The sequence below is a fragment of the Quercus suber genome, unplaced genomic scaffold (assembly GCF_002906115.3).
Source record: "Quercus suber isolate HL8 unplaced genomic scaffold, Cork oak 2.0 scaffold_81, whole genome shotgun sequence".
NCBI lineage: Eukaryota > Viridiplantae > Streptophyta > Magnoliopsida > Fagales > Fagaceae > Quercus > Quercus suber.
The window spans coordinates 84,856-108,919 of record NW_027069546.1 but is presented as its reverse complement, the minus strand read 5'-3'; the positions used below and the strand labels follow the sequence as shown (position 1 = coordinate 108,919).

General features: G+C 38.4%; 1 pseudogene; it reads left to right on the top strand.

The window, feature by feature from the left end:
- The first annotated feature begins 325 nt into the window (after nt 1-325).
- On the top strand, nt 326-4,640 carry LOC136067670 (antimicrobial ginkbilobin-2-like protein; annotated as a pseudogene).
- Nucleotides 4,641-24,064: the final 19,424 nt, after the last annotated feature.

Below are 24,064 nucleotides of genomic sequence, written 5' to 3'. Positions count from 1 at the left end.
GGTTCTTTTGAACCCCTGAATTGCAAGTGCAGCCGCCCCTGCATTGGTCCCACACGAATTTGAGTTGGTTTCTAGTTTCCTTAGAACTCTCATGAGTTAATTAATATAAAAGCGCCACCAAAAGATTTTGTGCCAGATTATTGACTCTACACTCCAGCACGTTCAAAGTCTGAGTGCGATTTTGTACGGAGATTATAATCAAAAGGATTTGGACTGAGATGAGGTTGCCACCAAGAATAAAGTCAGCATTTTCTACTCCAAACTGGGCCAAAACTTGACTAGTCTCGTCTATATATAGAGTTCTTGTAGATAATATTACACACTCACAAAACCAACCTTCAATTTCATTCAACATGCTGTGCTCAAAATATATTTCCTTCAGCTTTCTATTATTCAGCCTCTTCCTCCATGCAGTCAATTGCACTGACCCATTATACCATTTTTGTTTTAGCCAGGAAAACTACACTGCCAATAGCCCTTATGGTACAAACTTGAATGGCTTGCTAAAAATTTTGTCCACCAAAGTTTCTTCAAAAGGGTTTGGGCTCAGCTCGACTGGGCAAGGCCAAGCTCAAGCAAATGGTTTAGCCCTATGCCGAGGTGATGTCTCAAAAACAAACTGTAAGACCTGTGTCATTGATGCAGGCAAAGAGCTTGGTGATCGTTGTCCTTATAAAAAAGGAGCGATAATTTGGTATGATAACTGTCTTTTAAAGTACTCGAACATAGATTTCTTTGGAGAAATCGATAACAAAAACAAGTTTTACACTATGTTGCACAGACACGGACACGGACACGGACACGACACGGACACGGATACGGGATACGGTAATTTTTGAAAAATAAGGACACGATACGGCGGGACACGGCGGTTAAATAATTAATTATATTTTATATTTAGGCATATTTATATATATAATATATATATATTTTTTTTTTTTTTGGTAAACATTTATAATATTACCTTTTGTGTATATATATATATATATATTTTTGGTAAACATTTTTTTATATAATTAATTATATTTTATATTAAGCATATTTTATATATATATATTGATAAACATTTTATATATTACCTTGTGTGTATATATATATATATACTTTTTTATATTAAAAAAAAAAACTCAAATAAAGTAAGCATATGATTTTCTCATAAAATAAAGTAAATAGATTATTCTAATTATTATTAAAATATAATTAATAATGATCTTTTGTAAATAAAAAAAACAAATTGGACAAAAGTTTGCTTCCACTAACTTTTTCCATTCCCAACCCACTCACATGGCCTCCACTATTTACTTCTCCTCTCACCTGACCATCTTTTCTTCTTTTCTCATTTCCAACGTTCCCACTTCCCACGTCTCTTCAATCTTCAGTGGCTCAGGTTCTTCAGTCTCTTTTCTCATCTTTTTTTCTCTTCTTCTTCTTCTGTATTTTCTCTCTCACACCGGCTCTGCTTCATGCCTTCATCTCGTTCTTTTTTTCTTTGTTTTTTTCCTTTCTTTTCATCTCCTCTATAGAAGATCCAGTGATAGTGATTTTTCTTTTTATTTTTTAAGAGGGAAAGAAGCCCCAAATGCGTGATTTCGGCCGAATTTTTCTCTTCAATCTGTGATTTTCTATTTTTTTTTCTTCACTGCTGGCGTGTCGGACGCGTCGGAACCGCATCAGAGCCGTGTCGGCGCCGTGTCGGCGCCGCGTCGGCGCGTGTCGGAGAAACGAAAAAAAAAAAAAAAAAAAAAGGACACTCGCCGGACACCGGAATCCGGCGAGTCGTACCCGTTCCGGTGTCCGACACGTGTCCGACACCGACACGACGCGAAAAATGGCGTGTCCGTGCAACCTAGTTTTACATGTTGGAACGTCGAAGATGTAGAAAATCCCACTTCATTCAATCCAAAAGTTAAGGATTTGTTAAGCAGGTTATCTAATAAAGCTTATGCCAATCCAAAATTCTATGCTACCGGGGACCTAAAGCTTGATTCATCGAGCAAACTATATGGTTTGGCTCAATGCACCAGGGACCTTTCAGGTCTTGATTGTAAGAAGTGTCTTGATACTGCGATTAGTGAACTTCCCAACTGTTGCGATGGAAAACGAGGTGGGCGAGTTGTGGTGGCAGTTGTAACGTTAGATATGAACTTTACCCCTTTGTTGATGCTATGTTACTTTATGGTTTCTACTGTTTATGTATGAAACTGTGTAATGTTAATACGTTTAAAAATAAATAAATTTGTCCAATGAGACAACTTATCTTTGCTTCGTTACTTGTATAATTTTGGCCAATCGTAATCATTTGGTTAGGTTTTTGGTACTTAGATGATGAAATTTTGCATGGGGGCCGGGGTTTGCTAAATATTGTTATAAAAAAAAAAAAAGGGGGGGGGAGAACTTTACTGTTTAAAAGTAATATATATATATATATAATTTCTGTAGTACCAACATCAAAACAATACAAATTTTCTTAGGAATTCAAAAAGTAAGTTAGTGAAAATATTAATGTTTTAATAACAGTTATTTGTAATATTTTGTGTATTGTCAAAATGTATATAAATTTTGGAAATTATTCTTTTAGTTTTAAACAAACTTTCTCAAACCCAATTTTTTCTATCGTACAATCAAAAACACCGAGAAATGTAACTAAAAAAATTAATAAAACTCATCAAACTATAGTTTAAAATGAAAAATAAAAAATAAAAAGAAAGGGAGAAATAAAAGATTGTAACCATTTTCCTTTAAAAAAAAAAAAAAGTGTACAAATCCAAAGGAAGAAAAAAGTAGAGAAATGCTTTTTTGAGAAAAGAATTATTGTGTAAATGCTATCATAATCTAATATAACTTCTAATCCTATGTGAAAAATAAATAAATAAATAAATAATCCACTAGAAAATGAAGTTAGGATACATGAATAGTAGAAGACCCTTCAGGCCTAATCTACCCAGTTCACCTAAGTTCTCCAAGCTTCTTGCTCCAACAAGGTTACGTCGAACCTTGTCTTCTCTAGCTTACCAAATCCCGCAATAAGCCCATTACATCAACCAAATAAATTGGTCCTTTCTGAACTGCTTCCCAAGCACCAAAACACCTTTTCACTGATATGAGTACGATAAGATAAGGATTTGGCAAATGTACCTCTCAAGAATATTTCAATAGAGAGGGTGAGAGTAGAGGAATTTGGAGAATCAAGTGATGAAGATTGTTAATGAATCAATCTTGTTTTTCTCTAGGATTTCTCTTTCAAAATTCTCTCTGGAATCTCTCTACAATTTGTGGATATAAGGGTATTTATAGTAGGGTGTATGAGGAATGCGAAAAGTTATGTTTCAACCAAACAGGGCATTCTGGTGACTCAACCTCATGACTGGAATGAGTTGAGAGTTTGAGTCACGAGCTAACTGCCTGGCCAAATTGAAAGTTTTGCCATGTAGTGCTCTAGCTGTTGTGACCCTTCGGCTTTCTTGTATGCTTCACATGTGTGCCACCTTTGGCGACTTACTAGTTAAGAGATCGAGTCGCGAGGCTTTTCTTGAGTGTACACATCTTGAGCTTTCTTCACACTCGCTCACACACAACCCTTACATAAATCCCACCTAAATACAAGATATCTAATTGCTAAATTATAAGCAAATTTGGCACTAAATAAAGCCAACACATTATTGAATAAATTCAACCTTACAAATTTACTATTAATTTGTTCAAAAACGTATTTTTAAATAGTGAAAAAAAAAATTTGCACAAAGCCCATTGTCTTCAATTGAACTAATTGTTCTTCATCAGTTTGTTCAAACAATTATGTAGTTTTCCAAATAAGCTAAAACCTGGCAACAACACAAAATATAACATATTACAATATGATTTTTTTTGTTTCTAAGTTAGATCAACAACAAACACCATTCATTAAAAGATTTTAGTGTTGTAATTAAAAAGATAAAAAAATATATATATATTTGTTTCAAGTAACACATATGAATTACTCAATAATAAGATAATGAGGGTACAAACCTCTAGTTGGAGATCCTCCTATAGGTAGCTATCAGGTTGTATCTTTTCTACTATTAATAATTAAGCAAGACCTGTGAATATGCATAGAATGGAAGAGAGTTGCAAATTTATAGTAATAGAAAGAAAATAAGAAGATCCAAAATAAAGGAAGATAAATGGGCAAACTAATATTTAAATTTAAAACTGCCCAAGAGGAATATAAGTAGCCAACACTTTTGTTTTGAATTTCCATTGATTTATTATTTAGTTATAACATCAAAACTAAATTAGATGAATATGTAAAATTTAAATCGCCTCAAATGAATTTGAAAAGCTAAAACTGCCTAAAATAAATTTGTAAAGCTAAAATTGCCTAAAATGAATTTGTAAACTCAAATTTATATTGTCAATATGGTAAAAAACTAAATTCATAAAACAAATATGAAAGAGGCTAATGATGTGGAGAATGAGGTGGCTCAACATGAGTGTAGTAACAATAAATGTTACAGTTTAGCTTTTAAATATAAATATTGAAAAACTTGATATGGTTCACTTATATCAAGTTTCTCTTTGTCCTTTTATTTTCAGGTCAATGGTTTAACGTGGTGATTCTATATGAACCTATGATGCAGGTGTGCCTCAAGATAGATCTCTGAATTTGCAGTATTTTCTAGTCTTTGGTAATTTGACAGTCATCGTATACCCTTTTGGGATGAATAAATAAAGTCAATCATGTTGGCTAATTCATTTGTTTCTTGCTGCCTAGCTTTCATAAAGCTTACTTCCTCGTTTTATTTATTTTATTTGTCATAGTTTAGGTTGCTTACCATATATTTTTATTATATATTTATTTATTTTCATTATAAAATTCACTTTCTTTGTAGTCGTCAAAAGTGGTCAAATAGCAATCTTGTTAAGCATTTTCATGTACAGCTTTATCTTGGTGGTAACTGTCACAAGTTCTACATTATTACATTTCCCTAATACCTTGAACAATTGAGTTCAATTTTAAAAGATTACACTACAAAAAAAAGGGGCTATCCTAGCATTTTCAAAACCGCTGGGATAGCTCCAAAAAGCGTTGGGATAGGGTCAAAATTCCTATTCCGGCATTTTTTTTTTTTTTTTTTTTTTTGGCGCTTCAAACCGCTTGTTGGGATAGGGTCAAAATTCCTATTCCGGCATTTTTTTTTTTTTTTTTTTTTTTGGCGCTTCAAACCGCTAGTTTTTGAATTTGGGATAGGGCCGCCAGACCTATACCAGTGCTTTTCAAAAGTGCTAGGATAGGTCCTGGCGCTTATAGACCCTGTTCCAGCGTTTTTACTTGTGTCGGGACAGCCTTTATGAAAATGTGAATATAACTTATACCAGCGCTTTTGAATGCGCTGGCATAGGCAGTACCTATTTTAGCGCTTTTGAGAGCTCTGGTATAGGGCATATGCCCATGCCCTATGCCAAACCCTATTCCAACAGTTTTCAAAGCGTCGGGATAGGTCATTTTTAAATTAAAAAAAAGAAAATTTTTTAGCACATATAATATTACAGGTACTAAAAAAGTGAACGGTACAAAGACATTGAATTTAAATTTTCTATTTTTTTTAACACAAAAATCAAGAAAAATAGAATGCAATATTTAGAAGCATTCAACTCCTATATTGTAAGTGGTTGCTCTACTGTCAGTTCCACTCCTATAACATAAATCTTTATTTTCTGTAGATTTGGTTGTGCATTATTGACTTGCAGAAAATTGTTTGGTCATGTCCTTAAGCCAAAGTGAAGCTGGTACATAATTTTCCAACTTTCCATAAGAGTCTACCATAAAATTTCTTGTTGAATACCTGAGTGGGAATTTGATTCTTTGTCATGAGATTTGGTGGATCTGTTTGTTTGAGAACTCAAAAAAGGGTTACAAAGTATCAAATGCTTTCGATGTATGTGGAAACCAATTCCTGTCTTATATATGTCCTCTAATTCCATTGCGGGAGAGCAATTTATCATGCTAACCTTTGCTAGATCACACGGTTGAACACATGACTATCTACGGTAGCTTTTTTTGTTAGTTTCTCTATGGTAACAATTAATACTATGTATCATTGTCTATGTATTTTTCTGAACCCGCATAAGTTTTTTATAAACCTTCACTTTTTTGTCACAATCATGTATTAATACAGGCTGCTAATGCAGGTCTCTAAACCTGGTTTTGTTAAGGTTGAAAAGCCCATGAATGTTGAGCAGTATTCCCATGTTATGCACAACAACTCCATCGTAAATTTTTTTTCTTTATTAGTTCATAAATGCAGTTTATGACAAAGAAGGTTTACATAATCTGTTATTTTTTAAGCAATGATCCTCGTGCAGGTGCAAAAGTAAACTTTAAATGTTGGTCATGAAAATGATATCTAAAATTGTAGATGTCTTGTTTCTTCCCCCCGTTTTTTTTTTTCTTTAATTTCCTTTCCGGTTGAATTCTTATAGTAGGCTTTGTGATGCAGTTTTCTTGGTTTGGAAAAGGAATATGCATAGAAACTAGAGGAAAAAGAATAGAACAAACCCTAGGCTCACCACCTAGAGTACTGGTCTAAACAATAGGCTTCACTCTAGAGTTTTCCAAGAATCACCACAAAGTTATGAAACAAATTTCAATTAATTTTATTCACCAATTTTAAAGGTACTTCACAATGTATTCTGGAGCCTTGAAGTATATCATCATTCAAGCGTTACATCACATAAAGAAAGCAAATAATCCATAATCAATTACTGAAATAATTAATCTTCTAATCAATTGCATCAAATATTAAAAACTCAAAGGTCTAATAAATTAATCGGGCTTGGGCTCAATGGATAGTGGCCTCTATTAGTAAACCATGTGACTTTTTGGTATATGCCCCCACTTTGAGAACAAAATCTTTACAACATTTATTGATAGGCCACAAACTTAATGACCCCTTGTGATTAAACCAATTAATTAATTAGCCAAGTTATTAATTAATCAATTTAACATGCAAATATATGGAAGCACCAACAAATCACCAAAAACTAAATATGCAGCAAAAATTGAAATACACGGTGATTTGTTTACGAATGGGGAAAACCCTTGCGGCAAAAACCCCACCAGGTGATTTTTATGTTACCACTCTCGAAATTCACTATTATCAAATCAAACGGTTACAAGTAAAGGAATCCCAAGTACCTTACCAACCTACAGTTGAACCCTTACCCCAATACCCAATTGGACTTGATCTGTAGTGACAGTTCCCCCTTTTGATGCACGGCTCCCAAGTACGTGACTAACCAATGCGCGGATCCCAGTACGCGACTTCAAACACCAACTTAGAAGGAGAGGTTGGCTGCAAAGTTCTTCAGTTCATCCTACACGATGAAAATCAGGAAGATGCTTGGTCACAAAACCCTTTGGTGCAAATACACAGCAACTTTTTCAGAGAAGATGAACTAGGTCAAGAACTTCGTCTTTGATCACAAATTGCTTGAACAAAGTTTGCTCAATGTTTGTGCAACTTGTGTATCTTTTGATGGCTCTTAAAACAATCCTTTTATATGTTTAGGGTTTGGAGAAAAGAAGGCCCAAAAACATATTCATAGATCCCAAGAAATCAAATCAGAAAATCTGATTTTATAAATCTCGACAGATAGTAGGTGTCGAGGAGCTATTGAGCAGGTGTTAAGCTTTAATGAAATTGCACTTCAGCTTGTTTTTCTTGGACAGACTTGATGACTTCAACACTTGATCTTGAAACCTTGTTTCTTGAAATATTAAAAACACCTAGAACTACCCAATTACAAATAGAGTGCATTTTATCAAAGGATTAGCCAGTTTACATAAATAAGTGACATATGTTCTTAACAAGTGAAAACACATATGTCCTAACAATCTCCCCCTTTGGCAATCCGTAACAAAACCACAACAAACAAATGAACATATGAGAGAAGTCATAAATCACTCAACTCATATTCACTTGTTGAATACAATAAAATCTATCCTAACACAAACTCTTGAAAAACTTTGAAAGAAGAGAGTTTACAGCAAGTAGACTTTGACAACCTGTATTTCTAAAACACTTTAAACAAAACACATCAAGGCATCTTGTATGAAATAAAAATAATAGATTGCATACAAGTATAATGAACATGTGTATAAAGATAGAGAAGAAACAACACATGAAGAGAGAGGTGAAAGAAACATACATCCACATATAGAGAGAAAATAAGTATAATGTATGTAAAACAAGTCACAAGACCTCATATACAAGATCAATTTATCTATAAAGAATAGAAAAGAAAAGATACATCAAAACCTCATTACATCCCTCAAATATCAACACTACCCCTATAAAAAATGTCCTATACTAACTTTTCCCCTAAGATGACTACTCTCATAACCCAAAACTACTCCCCCTTTTTGTCATGAGTGACAAAGGGTAGAGTGTCATGTAGACACCTCATCAGTAGAGCTAGCATCTCCATCATCATCATCCGAAGCATCATCGTCATCACCATCATCATCATCATCCTCAAAGTCAAAAGCTACTGGAGGAGGTGGTGAAGGAGTAGCCTCAGGAGCAAAAACACCCATGGTCGCCTACCGTCATGTAATACGACCAACACAAACATTCACTTGATACAATTCAGAGGAGAGTGTATCGAGGCGAGCATCCATGCGTTGTAGCTGCGCCATGATGTCTTCGAGAGATACATCGTCCATAAAGGAAGAAAGAATAGATGTAGATGGAGCAGATCTGGATGGAGCTGAATGAGATGGAGGAGTGGAATCCGTCTGTCTCGACCTAAACTGAGCCTCACTACGTTTTACGGTAGCGGCATCTATGACACAGATGTGTGTGAAGTGGTTGGACACAGGAAAAAGGGATAGAAAAATGGCGTAAGATCCTCGTGGTAGCGGAAGGAAAATTGAGCTTATCATGGGACGTCGAATCTAAATGAACATCTATAATAGACAGGATGAAATGAGAAGGAAAATTTATAGTAAGATGCTCAAGAAGAGATAACAAAAATCAAGCACGAGGCTCTGTGATGGAGTTGTAATGACAGAGTGGATGGAGTACAAAAGTCATCACCATGTTTAGGAATCTAGGCCTTTAGCAAAAGGTTTACATGATGTATACTGATGCTCACCCCAATTAGTGGGGCGCTGACAAAAAGCAGAAATGAGCTCATATTTGGACACAGTCCTCAGATGCTCATAAGAAGGATATTAAGGAAACTCTATCCTAGGAATCCTAAGCACATCCACAACTAGCTGCAGTGTGATAGGAATGCATGTACCTCGAACGTGAGTGAAAAAGAGAGGTACTGAACGATCAATCCTCTGCATGTTGGAGTAAAGCTCCTAAATAAGCATGAGAGGACAAGTGATCGGAACGGCACACAGTGACTCCCATCCCCTACTATGAATGACAGAGGGAAGGTCAATGTCGGCGAAGTCCGCCAAAATGACTTGGCGTTCCGAATGAACACCTCGTCTAGAAAAGTTTTCCAAAAATGCCTTGTGGGCATCACCATCATGGAACTAAAGATTTAAAGGAGCAGAATCAGAAGATGAAGAAGCTTCAGAACGCAGAGGGTTTCGAGCCGAAGTAGATTTACGCTTAGGTGCGATAGACACGACTAACGTAGACAGAATGAGAAGGAGATAAAGAAGGAGACAATTAGAAAAGTCCCAAAACAGTTCACATATAACAAATATATTGAACAATGAGTACATATGCATGGGGAATGCATGAACATGTGACATGCAAATTAAAAAACATCATAGGCTCGGCCCAATCCAAGCCTACCATTACACAAGCAGAAAACACACATCTAAATGCATGAAAATATCATTCTAATGCACATGAAATGCAATGTATGACATTTTGAACACATTTAATTGAAAACCTAACCCAAAATTTCAAGAAAAACTCAAAAATTTTGAAAAACCCCAAAATTTTTGGAAAACCCCAAAACTTAAGATTCAAAACATGAAATGCATAAAAAAGGAAGGAAAAAGAGATCTTACCAAGTGATTTGAAGCAAGGAATGGCCAAAAATCATGTGGGTTGGAGATTTTGAGTAAGAAAAAGAGGTTGGGGAGATGAACAGCCGCGGACAGATCAAGAGAGATCGAGAAAATGAAGTATAGATCACGGCAGATCCTTAAATAGAAGCTTCAGTAATTCTCGATAGTTGAGGTGTCGAGAGGTATCGAGAAAGCTGTCGAGGTAGGTGTCGAGGAAATGGCCTTCGATTGCTGAAGGTGTCGAGAGGTATCGAGGAACAACACTCATTTTCAAAGAACAGAAGCTCGATCAATTGACAAGGTATCGAGATGGTATCGAGGAGACAGGAACTTTCTTGATCGATCCATCAGGTGTCGAAGAGGTGTCGAGATTGCGATAAGAAAAAGGCTTGAGAAGCTCGATAGATAACAAGGTATCGAGGAGGTGTCGAGGAGGTGTTGAGCCAGCTTTTAAAAACAATTTTTTGAGAAGAGAAAAACACAGATATAAATGCAATCCAACATGTACCTCAACCAATGATCCACTCAACATATTAAGTTTCAAAATCAGCTCTCAACAAAATTTTCAAGCACATGGATCCTCAAAAACACACACACACACACTAAACAAGTCTAACCAATTTTATTTTTCAAAACCAAGTCAAGACAGTTTAGTGAGCATACATTAGCACATGTAAACACTTGTGATGGCCAAATCACATTGTACCTGCACATGTATCAAAAGTAGCAAAGAATATTGCATATTGTGTGTGAAAAACATCACAAGATTACATATGTGTATACATGTTATGACAATCTGAGATATGAGAAAATAACTTTAACTTACACATAATCATAACTGTTTGATGAGGACTATCACCTTCGAGGTACATCCTATAACTCCCACATCTCCTAGAATACATGCTTGCAACCATATTTAAAACATTTTTAATCTTTTTGCTTTGTATTTTCTTTGCATATTTTCTTTTATTTTAGAATACCATACATGGGCATATAAAAGAGAGAAAAGAAATACCCAAGATGTTAAGCATTTGACATCACACTTTTGTTATGCCGAAGCATACGAATGTCTTTGACATTGCACTTATGCTATGCCGAAGTATACAGGGATCATATTATGATTGGCAGGCAACAGTGGTGAGATGGTTATTTATGCCTTTCTCTTAGGATTTTCTAGTCCTACCCGTCAAAAAGAGTGATACGAGTGTTAAGTTTAAGAGATAACTTAATCTTACTCATCACAAACAAGAGCCATAAAGCTCACTTGCTTAGTTATGCATAGAGATGCTCATCTAAGTTACAAAAGATACAAAGTTTAGAAAACTCTGTTTCATTGACCATCCAAGGTACATAAGTACCAAAGTACACAAAACACACACTGTTTTTGTATTTTTCTGATTTTTTCAATTTTTTATTTATTTTTTATATCAAAAATAAAATAAACAAAACTGAAAGTAAACACACAAAAACATGTTAAACAAAGAAAAGCATAAAATCAATTAGAGTCCTTTTTCTTCCACATCTTGGAAGATCCTTTCCGTTGATTAAACCCTTAAACCGGCGATGAGGGGGAAGAATTGAAACCGTTTAAGCTCTGACTTGAAACAGCTCCGCTTTAAGCTTCTTAATCTTTTCAGCCAAGAAATTGTTCTCAAACCTCAGTACTCCAATAGTTTGATTTGCCTCATCAAACTTTGTGGACAACTCTTCACGATCAAGTTCCACATCACTGAGCTTCTTGGTGGCCAACCTATACAATTTCTCATGCTTCTTAAAGAGTTTGTAAAGCTTCTCATAGGCTGAATGGATATCATCTTGATCATCCATCTTCTCGAATTTGGACTCCACCAGTTCTTCTTCTTCGTCCACTTTTTCAACAATCCTTTCAGTAGGATTGACTGTGACAGTGAAGGCATTTAAGATTCTGTCATCCTCATTGTCGGAATTATCTTCGGGCTCAGTGTCACTCAAGGTTGCAAAAAGTGCCTTACTCTTCCCAATACTCTTAAGATATGTAGGGCATTCATGCTTCATGTGACCAAAACCATGACATCCAAAACATTTTGGTCCTGCCGGAACAGTGTACTGATCGCCATCTTTAGCATCCTTCTTCCCTATCGAGCAGGTGTCGAGCTTTAATGAAATTGCACTTCAGCTTGTTTTTCTTGGACAGACTTGATGACTTCAACACTTGATCTTGAAACCTTGTTTCTTGAAGTATTAAAAACACCTAGAACTATCCAATTACAAGTAGAGTGCGTTTTGTCAAAGGATTAGCTAATTTACATAAATAAGTGACATATGTTCTTAACAAGTGAAAACACATATGTCCTAACAAGTTTCAACTTACTTTACTCATGCAAACTTTCTAGTTTCATGTGAATTGTGCGTAGAACTTGTACTTCGATGCAAACCTAAGGAGAATATTTTTAGTGTACTTCCATTCTTAATCTCCCCCCCCCCCCACTTTTTTTTTTCTCCTCGGCGGTCCTGTAAAATTGCTAACAACCATTTTTACCTAGCTGTTATTGTACAACTTAGGAGGTACAGATTTTTTTGTATTTCTTCTTGTTCTTGAATTTCTGAAAAATATTTGCCACTGCAATCCATTTCAAATAAACAATTAATCTAGAAGAGTTCTAGCCTTCAGAGACATGTTGAAGTTGGGAAAAAGGGTGACAAGATCTTGGTCTAGAGGAAGTGTTCATGACTAACACAGAATCGAAGGTAGAAGAAGAAGATGATGTTCTTCGACCATCTGAGTAACTGAGGGTGTGGGAGCATTTTCCTTTTGAACTGGAGCATTTTGGGGAAAGAGGACATGTCCATATGAAGCAGGAGATCCAGAAGTCGACCTCCAGTGTTCTGGTGTGAATAATACAGAGGATCCAGATTTGCAGATCAAGTGCTATGACAAAGATTGACGTAATCTTTCACCCGTTACTGTTCACTATCTACTTGTCAGAAACATATCTCTGAAGAAATCCAATCCTACCCTTTTTGAGGAACTTAATGGCAAAAGAAACCTGACAATATGAATGAGATTAATCGAATTATGTCTTACCTCTTGTAAGGTTCATTCTTAGTTTTTTCATTTTGCTCTGCTGCAAAGCAATTGAAAGCAACGGAGTTAATAGATCAACTGGAAGTCACAAGGCGTGGGCCATTCAAGTGGTGGATTTGGAGGCATTTCATTTTCTGGTGATATGGACATTTCCCTTGCTCTGAAAACCTGTGTTCCCAATTAATGCACATTTCGACACAATCTTCTCATACAAAGATGTGAACAAGTGCCGAGAATGGGTCGCTCATTTCTAGGCTGGGGCTAGAATTGTGGCTGACAGTGATCCTGCTAATGAGCAAAGAGAGTGTGAGAATAAAGTTGTTGCACTTGCTCATGCCATTGATCTTGCAGAGTCTTCATTTGTAGAGAAATGATTTAGATTTTATCCACCAGTAGAATTTTTTATTTATTATTGTTATTATTATTTTTCCTTGATAGCCCAATTTTAAGTAAAAGGGTTGAGTGGAGCTCTTTGTGTGGATGATTCTAGTTTTTGTGAAGGGGAAAGGAAATACTGGTATTTGTTAGAAGATGAGGTTTAATTGCGAGGTCGTGGATAAAAGCTAAAATTCACACATCTTCAAGATATTCCTTCCAAGTTCAAAGAGGTACGTGAAATGCTGGCCTTAAAGTATGCAAAATACCTTCTGTTTTGGAATTTTGTCATTAATGAATGAGAAAACTTGGAAGGCATATTAATGCCAGTGCTATTGGATAACAATGAGTCTAAGGATACAAAATTTCAAAATTCTTGATATGGTATGTTGTAATTGGTATTAAAAAGTAACAAAACTAGTGTCAATGATATGGTCATGTGAAAGTGCTATACTGATTACAACTTGTCATGTCAATATATAATTGAGAAAAAAATTGTGAATTTTTTTGTATTAATATGAGAGAAAGGAGTACCATATCATTGTAATCTAGGATTATGTAATACAAGAAAAAGAAGAAGGAAGAAGAAGATTGAATCCCAAAGTTTTGGCATTGACTATGGATCCCAAATAAATAAGTTAGGATTGGCCACATGTATTCTTTTCTTCCATTTTGTTATATTTGAAGTCATATTCTTTGTTATTTCTTAATTTATAAGACCATTTATATTACTTATACTAATGTTATTTTGGGTCTTACTCTACTTTTTTAATTCCCCTAACTTGGACCATTTCACTCTTCTTAGCAAGTTGTTCAAGAGTAACTAATAATTTTTCAAAAAGAAAACAGATGTTGGTTTTGTCCATTATGAAGATATTAGTGTGTAATCACGTGTATATGCATGGGTACAATTAAAAACAATCAAAATCATGAGATTAAAATTAAACATTTTTTTAGAATAGATTTAACTTATACATAGTATTAGTTTGCACATTTTTTAAACATGCATTTCTAAAGTATGTAATAGTTTCTCCTATCATATATACTAGCATATCTTCTGTATCCCTTATCTCTGCTGCTAATTTATGTTCTCACTACTATTTTCGGATGGCCCTAAGTTAGTACTTGATATATTGCTCCAGAAAATGCAGAAGAAAATACAATATATCAAATGTCACAACATTTTTATAACGTTTGAGATGATAAACTATAATTGGTAAACAATAAAAATAGTGTTTGTGGTACAAGTGAAAGTAATGTGATATTGTATTTATCACAATCAGCCACCTCAATGAGACGTTGTTGAGGGTCATTTTTGTAAAACAGGCCCAACTCAGCAACATAGGCAGCAAATAGAAGTGGCAAGCATAGAATAAAACCATTAAGCCCAAGCGGTAGGAATAATGGATCACAGGCCCATAACATAAACAAATGGGTCTTGAGGAAGTAAATGGGCCCAAAGGGCCCGAAAAGAGAGAAATGGCACCCAGGGGTAGTATATGATATGGGAAAGTGAGAATGGGTCGCGGCAGGCCCAAGGCAATGTAAATAAAAAAAGTAGGGGTTGATGGCAAGCCCATTAACCCCAAGGATGAGAATAAGGAAATTGGGCCGGGGAAGCCCAATCAAGTTAGTAAAAGCTCATGGGAATGCAGAGTTAGTGAGTGGGCCGAGGAAGTCCAATGGAAGTAAATGGGCCGCAGGCCTAACGGAAAATGAAAGGGACACTGAAGCCTATAAGTAAGAACACGAGTGGCCATATTAAGCCACTAGGGGAAAGAATGGAACAGCAGGCCTGAAAAGAGGCCCAGTAGGAGCAAATCGTCGCGGCAGGAAATGCTAAGTAATGTAGTAGGAAGCCAGGATAATTAAGAAGTGATCTGAAAGAAATAAGAAGCCCAGGACCAAGTAAAGCTCAGTCCCTAAAGGGAATAGTGAATTATGCAAACAGCTCATGTAAAAGAACAAAGAAACGTGGCAGACTGTGCAAACAAAGCTCCAGATCGCAGCAAACGCATGAGTAGTAGGCAGATTTTGAACATACATAATAGGAAGGCACGCGTAAGGTCCAAGCACCACCAGCCTGTACCCAACCGATATAAGACGTGGTAGGGCCATGGGTCAGAGGTAAGAGGTAAGGGGGGTGTGGTTGGGTGGTGGGGAGAGGGGAAAATATCTATTTGGCGGTTCCTACTCAAGCTCTTTTGGGAGATACGTTCTACAGGGATGGCAGACCGCCTAAAAGAGGCAACGTTGAGGTGGGAACCGTTGGGTGCATGCCATGGAGAGAGAGAAAAAGCATTTACGCCATGGCAGGAGAGGATGCCATGGTGGACTAATAAACAACACAAACCTGCCTTTGTCTAGCGAGGGTAAGTGGTACACAGATGAGCCTCTAGGTGGTCGGCAAGTACACCCAGAATAGACAAAGGCAGTTAAGGGGGTAAAGTGGTAAAATCTGGTCATGGCAGGCCCTATAAAAGGACACTTGTCATGCCCTGTAAATGGGATCAAAAAACAGGGGTATCACGAAGTAAAAAGGAAAACAAAAGAAAAAGAAAAGAAAGAAGAAAAGATAAGAGAGAAAACAGAAAACAAAGAGAAAAAGTGTAATGGGCATGCACTCGTAGGTCGATTCCCGTCTCTCCCCCTCAAAATCCCACTCTCTTGAAGACGATTAAAACAATAGTGATTCCTTTGGGCACTAATCATTTAGGTCCAATTCCCTCAAAGTCATTAATCCCCACGGCAGGACGTTTTCCTAAGAGATTAGTTTCATTGAGAGGAAGCGTTCTTCCTCTTTGGTCTTTGCCATTAAGGACTCAAACTTAACTTGATATTATTCCTTTGATTAATTCATATTGTCATTTAATCTTTCACTTCTTTTGTAAAGTCGTTGTCATTACTATGATTGTCATAAAAAAATAGAGATTACTTGGTTATTTTCCGTCAGGGAAAGATCATTATATCCTCTTTTCCTTTGTTATTATATCTGCCTGCCATGACTTATTAAAAAAACAGCTCTGCCTGCCATAAGTACTCTCCTAGCAAATGAGGTCAAGTTTGTGCACAAGCCAGCTTAAAGTGAGTTGCAGTTGGGCCGGTCTCAACTTTCTTACTCAAAATACCCAGGCCCATCACCACAGGAGGCAGCCCAGCCCAAAGAATAATACAAAAAAAGGCCCCTATATTAAATTGGCGACTTCACTAGGGAGTTGAGAAATAGTTTAGGGATTAGAGCCCTCGCAAACAAGTGCCTCTGAAGTCCTGGATAACACGAAACATGAGTGCCGTGCCCTCACAAGCAGAGTCTAGGCCAACGACGCCTTACCAACAGCAGCCTAACCCGACAGAAGGGGCCAACGGGATGGGGGCTGGACCTCAACCTCCTTCAACGATCCCTGCAGACAATGCCAATACCTTTGTTGAGGTGTTACAGGCATTACAGCACTCATAACAGCAAATGATGGAAGAAATTTGTCAACTAAAGATGAACAGAACAAAGGAAAAAGGAAGCGAGCATGATCGAGAGCATGCGGCAAAAGAGACATTAGTAGGAGGTGTCCTGCAGAATGTGGATCAACGTTTCATTACCATGGCTGAAGTAGCAGCTCTCTTGGAGCAAGAGAGAGCCAGAGGACCAAAGGAGAGATTCTACGCATGTAGGCCTCCATACCCACTAAGGGTGCTCAGTAAACCATACCCCGAGAGGTATGAACCACAAGTTTTCGCACAATATGATGGCAGGAAAGGAAGTGTTGTTGAGCACGTAAGCAAGTTCATTGATATGCTCGATCCTTATGCCGCAAACGAAGACTTATGTCTTTAAGAATTTTCTAAATCACTATGCGACCGGGCTTACACCTGGTACATTGGCTTAAAGCCAAGATCGATCCCAACATGGGATGATATGGTGGATGTATTTTGTACCAAATACTTTCATGGAAAGGAAACGGTGACACTTGCAACTATGCAAGTGACTAAACAGAGGAATGGTGAAGACTTGATGGAGTACATTAAGAGATTTAAGGACATAGCACTCGACTGCTATGACTATTGCGAAGAAAGGACGCTGGCGGAGATGTGTATGACGAATATGATCAGGGAGTACATGGCAGTTCTAGAAAACCTTGAAATCTCCCAGTTCACGCAGTTCACGCAGTTATTGCAAAAGGCGAGAAAAACTTCCCAGTTCATAAAGCCAAGCATAGACAAAAGAAGTGCCCCGCAAGCCATGACGGTGTCCACTGGTAAGCGGAGGAGAAAGACCAACGGGAGAGAGTACGATACTCCCTCGCAAATACCATGCACCACAAAGGAGTTAGACGTACTGCTAGACAAATGGATAGAGATGGAATTTTCAAACCTAACCAGGTCGCTAGGGAGCCCACAGAGGAGGAACGGCGGGACCCACATTTTTGTCGTTTACACAATTATGTCCAACATTCTACCGCAGAATGTTGGGCACTCTACAGATTAGTGCATTGCAGGATAAAGGAAGGGATTCTAGAATTTTCCCAGCAAGAAGTCTAAAGAAATCCACTCCCAAACCATAAAAGGAAGGGAGTAGCAACAGTGGTAATTTGCGCAAACCCAGGAGAAGACGAAGAAGAAAACATGGCTTTGCCTGCAGTGGCCATTACCACTTCATAATAGAGTTCCAAGTTCAAAAAATTGTTCGATGAGCTGGGACTCTAGCAAAGAAAAGAAAGGTAGATACAGAGGCTTTGGTGAGCATTGCCTCTAGTGCAGGAGTAAAATGTCTATCGGCAAAAATACCAAATGATAGTGCTCTCTTACAGGAGTTAACTGAAATTACTTTTAACGAAGAAGATATGGAGGTGGGGCACCCAGATCACAAAAGGCCCTTACACTTGGCGGCGTCCATAAATCAAATCCTCATAAAGAGAGATTTGGTAGATACAGGTGCTTCTGTGAACCTCATTCCATTGGGCACTCTGCAAGCAGCAGGAATTTCAGAAAGGAAGATTCAGGGGTGCCCATTGGAAGTGACAGGGTTCGACAGAAGGGGCAAATACACAGCAGGCCACATTCAGCTATGGTTGAAAGTAGGCCCTATAGCCTCTTTACCACGGTTTCATGTGGTGAAGACAGAAGTATCCTATCACATGCTTTTGGGGAGGCCATGGTTACACAAATACCGATTGGTCCCATCTACCTATCACCAATGTGTGAAAGGAAGATTGAATGGCAGGATGATACACATAGCCACGAACCCCTCACCATTCGAGTAGGCAGAAGCCCACCTAGTAGAAACTATGTTCTACGACCAATGGGCTCCATCTAGAGAAAGTTCAATATTAAAGCCACGAGGTACCTTCGTGCCTAGGTGGAAAGATGTCCAGAATGACCCAAAACTCGATCTAAGGAAATTGTTGGCAAGAAAGAGGAAAAGGAAAGAAGCGCCCACTGCAAGATCTAATGACACACCCCAATGTGTCATGATTCAAGGACCTGATGGCAGAATCGTATACAAATTATGAAAGAGTGTGGGGCCCGCGATTGAAACACAGATGAGTCCCACCCATGAAGGGCAGCATAAGAGTTTGATGTGTTGTAGAGTCCAAGAGAGTTCAAAGGAAGAAAGAGATAAGGAGGAAAGTGAAAGAGTTGCAGCAAAAAAGGAGTTACAGGTTATGGCAGAAGAAGAAATGGAGAAAGTTGACCTGGGGCCTACTTCGCAAGGGCCAAGGCCTATATCAATTAGTGCAAGTTTGACAAAAAAGGAAAAAACAGAGCTGGTACGGTTGTTGGAAGAATTAAAAGACGTATTCGCATGGGACTATAATGAAATGCTAGGGCTAGACCCTGGGTTAGTTGCACATACGTTAAATGTGGACTCGCAGGCCAAGCCAGTAGCTCAGCCTGCCAAGAAAATTCACACAGAAATAGAAAGGCAGATAGTCAAAGAAATGCAGAAGTTGCTGGCCGCAGGATTCATTAAGCTTATTCAACATCCCCGCTGGCCATCCAACATAGTACCAATAAAGAAGAGGAATGGCCAGATAAGGTGTTGCGTAGATTTCAGGGATCTCAACAAAGCATGCCTGAAAGATGAATTCCCATTGCAAAATATGGATTTATTGATAGATTCTGCGGCAGGAAGTGCCATGTTCTCATTCATGGATGGTTTCAATGGGTACAATCAGATCAGAATGGCACCAAAGGATGCAGAGAAAACTACTTTCAGAACACCCATGAAAAATTTCTACTATATTGTGATGCCTTTCGGGTTGAAAAACGCAGGCGCAACTTATCAACAAGCAATGACAGCCATATTTCACGATATGATGCATCAAGAGTCAGAAGACTATGTGGATGACATAGTGGTTAAGTCAAAGAGGAAAAAGGAACACTTCCATATGTTAAAAAGGGTGTTCGAAAGATGCAGAGTCTTTAAATTAAGAATGAACCCTCTCAAGTGTGCATTTCGAATGTCCTCTGAGAAATTCTTGGGGTTTCCTAGTACATAGTATAGGAATAGACGTAGACCCAGCCAAAGTCATAGCCATTGCAACTATGAGACCTCCAGCCACGGCGAAGGAATTGAAGAGCTTCTTAGGAAAAGTCTCATATATCCAGAGATTTATCCCTGGGTTGGCATCAATCATTGCGGCTTTCACTAAGTTGCTCAGTAAAGGAAAAAGTTTTGAATTGGGAGAAGCGCAGTAAACAGCCTTCAGGAGGCTGCAGTAGATCATGATGAACCTCCCCACAGTACTGGCCCATATCCACAAGAATCTATTGCTACTTTATATGGCCACCAATTCATATGCCATTGATGCCTTAATCGCCCAAGAAGATGAAGGCAGCATCGAGCAACCAGTATACTACATTAGCCATGCCCTAAAAGATATAGAAACTTGTTACCCAAGGGCAGAAAGGGCATGTTTGGCTATTGTGTATGCCTCACAAAGATTACACCATTATTTCTTGGCCTACAAAGTATGGCTGATGACCAAGTCCCATGCCATCAAAGCTTTGCTACAGCAGCCAATCCTCTCTGGCAGGATATCATAGTGGCTGTTACAATTGTTGTAGTATGACTTGAGAATGGGGGCGCCTAGAGTAATAAAAAGCCATGCTATAGCAGACTTATTGGCACAGTTTCTAGGGGAGAAAGAATTTTCGCTGGATGACGAATTTCCAGGGGAAGTAGCCACGGCGGAGGAGCTCAGAGAACAGTAGGTAATGAAATTTGATGGGTCTTCTTCCACCCAATCTGAAAGGGTTGGAGTAGTTTTGTATCATGAAGAAGATAAAGTAGCAGCACTATCATTCAAGTTGGAGTTTCCTAGTTCAAACAATACAGCAGAATATGAAGCCTACTTAACTGGGCTAGCCACAGCTCTTGAAATAGGAGTTAAGCATTTGAGAGTACTGGGTGATTCAAACTTGGTAGTCTGCCAGACCAAAGGGAGTTTCTCCCTAAAAGAACCCAGCCTAACCCCGTACAGAGCAATGGCCCAAAAAATGGAAGAAAAGTTCTTAACTTTTGAAATAGAACATACTCCGAGGAACGAGAATTGGTTTGCCAATGAGTTGGCCGCACTAGGTTTGCAAATAATGTTTGAAGGGGGGAGCACTAGAGTAGAGGTCAGCAAGAGAAAAGAATCCATGATTGAAATGTTGAAAGAAAGGTTTCAAGAGGAACATTGCGAAGAAGATTGGAAGATACCCATGAGGGAAGCTTTGACGGGAGAAGAAGAAGCCATGGAACTAAAAATACTCAAAGACTACGCCCTGGTGAAGGGAGAACTGTACCGCTGGATGCCAAGTGGAGTCTTATCCAGATGTGTGGGGTAAAAAGAGGCCCAGAGAAATTTGAAAGAAGTACATGAGAAGACTTGCAGATCCTGCGGAGAGGTTAGCCTTTACCGCAGACTTCAAAGGGCAGGCTTTTATTTACCAACCATGGGTAAAGATGCGGACCAAGTCCAACCCTAGTGTGGGAACTACCAACTTGCAACAGACAGAGAAGAAAGTTACGCTGCATTCGTAAGCAAAGACTGGAGAAGCCCATTTATACAGTACCTGACAGAAGGCATCCTACCGCAAAAGCACAGTGAAAAATATAGGCTCAGGAGGTTAGCAACGCGCTATTTTTTGCATAATATGGTCCTTTTCAAAAAAGGGTATGATGGAGACCCCTTGAGGTGTTTGGGTCCTGAAGAGGCGAGAGAAATGGTAAAAGAAGCACACTCAGGAGTGTGGGGAACACCAGGGAAAGAAAAGGCTTTATAGATGCCTGCTATAAATGAGCTACTACTGGCCTACCATGAAAAAGGATACGGCAGAATTTGTGAAAATTTGCCACAGTTGCCAAGTACATGCCAATTTGATTCACACTCATCCGCAGAATTTGCAAAAAATTGTCACACCATGGCCCTTCCACACTTGGGGGCTTGATTTGGTCAGACTGGTGAATTCGCTGTCGCGAGAATGCATATGGATACTAGTGACTACAGAATATTTTACTAAGTGGGCAGAGGTAGTACCACTTCGTAAAGCCATAGGAGAAGCAGTGGCAAACTTTATCAAGGAAAACATAATTATAAGGTTTGGAGTTCCCCACAGGATCATCAGTGACAATGGCACACCTTTTGTCAATAGTGATGTGAGGAAAATGCTAGAGTTCTACCAAGTCAAGCATCACCGGTCATCACCGTATTACCCTCAAGGAAACGTACAGGCAAAGGTAACGAACAAAACTCTCATAAAAATTATTAGTAAAATGAGCCAAGAGTATACGGGAGGATGGACAATGCACTTGCTAGACGCTCTTTGAGCTTATAGAAATTCACCTAAGTCAGCCACAGGTTTTTCACCTTTTGCCTTGGTTTACAGAACTAAAGTAGTGATCCTTGCAAAGAAAATGACCCTATCCCTGAGAGTCATGCAGATGCAAGAAAAGGAGAATGAAGAAGAAGTCTTTGTGGCAGAAAGGTACGAAGACCTGGAAGGACTTGATGAAAAAAGAGAAAAAGCCTAAAAGCACAGCCACAGATACAGGCAAAAAATGACTAAGGCCTACGATAAGATGACTAAAGAGAGAGTGTTTGCGGAAGGACAACTGGTCCTAAAAGTGGCAGATTATGTTAGGAGAGGCCTGGCAGGACCATCGAAGTTTGCACCGAAGTAGGAAGGACCCCTTGTGATAAGAGAGGCACATCCAAGTGGATATTACTGCTTGACTCAGATGGATGGCAAGGACTTAATGGATCCCTTCAATGGGAAATGGTTGAAATGCTACTATGTCTGAGAAGAAAAGTCATGTGATTATCCATTTCTTTTGTTTCGTTGAAAAAGCTGTTATGTTTCCTTTTACTTTGTTTTTTTTTTTTTTCATCTTTCAAATGACTATTTCACAGGACAAAATTTTGTAACTTGCTTTCATGAGGATGCAATGAAAAGCACGAAGTATTTATTATCATATGTCATAGCAAAAGCAAAAATAGTAGCAAAGTGTACCATCATAAGTGTAGCATCATAAGTTACAAACTCAAACTGTGGTAAACTAGCCCAAATAGGTACTATAGGAAATATAATGTACTAAACAGAGTAATAAGGTGAAGGAAACAACAAGACAAAGGAAAAAAAAAAACTGCATCATCATCAATCAAGTCCAAAACTAAATGGCTGATCTCCAAAACGACTGGACCCACCTATGCTCAAAAGAAGGTGCTCACGACGGCCCTCCAAGTCTGCCACTTCCTTTCTTAGAATCTCGAGGCATGAGTCAATGGCATCAATAGTAGGCTAGACTCTCCTCATAAAAACAGCCTGGGCAATCTCTCGAAGGTGGTCTAAGATAAACTCCACAGCAAAGCCAACACTGACAAGCTCCTACACCGCAGCCCTCCACTGCAGGATCATCTCAGTGGAGACTATGTCAACAAAATTGTGTTCAATATCATTTAGTACACTCCCCAACATCTTCAAAAAATGCTCTCTAGCGGAGCGACCAAGTCAAAATCCCTACATGAAATCCCCGCGGTTGCTATAGAGTGTCACCAATCAAGAATCGCAGCCCTTAGGGATTTTGAAGCCATGGAAATCTATGTAAGGAGGTTCGGAGCCCCAGAAGTCTGCAGGTCCAAGATCATTGACTTCAGGTTGGTCAAAGCGTGCAAAAAAGGTTGCAGTCTCGCGCACAAGATCTGGAATAGTGCTGGAACCATCGCCCACTTCAAACTGAAAAGGCACCGTAGGAGGTGGACTTGTCAAAAAGGCACAAGGTTTAAACTGAGACACCTTAGAAAATAAATAAATAAATAAATAAATAAAAGAGATAAACCCACGGGGAAGAAGTGAAGGAAGAAGAAAATTTACCAGAGCCAGCGGTAATAGGGGCTGTGGGAAAGACAGAGACAGGCACAAAAGGATAGGCAGAAACAGACGCTGTAAATACGGCAAAAACTAGTATAAAAGATGTGGCAGGAATAGGTGTTGTGGGCTTGGCAGGAGTAGCTACTGCAGACACCTCTACGCCTGCTGCAATTCCTAGCCCCTTAAAGGTCTATGCAAATAGAGAGATAGACATGCAAATAAAGAGGAAGAGTAAACTTAGCAAAAAAGAGGAGAAG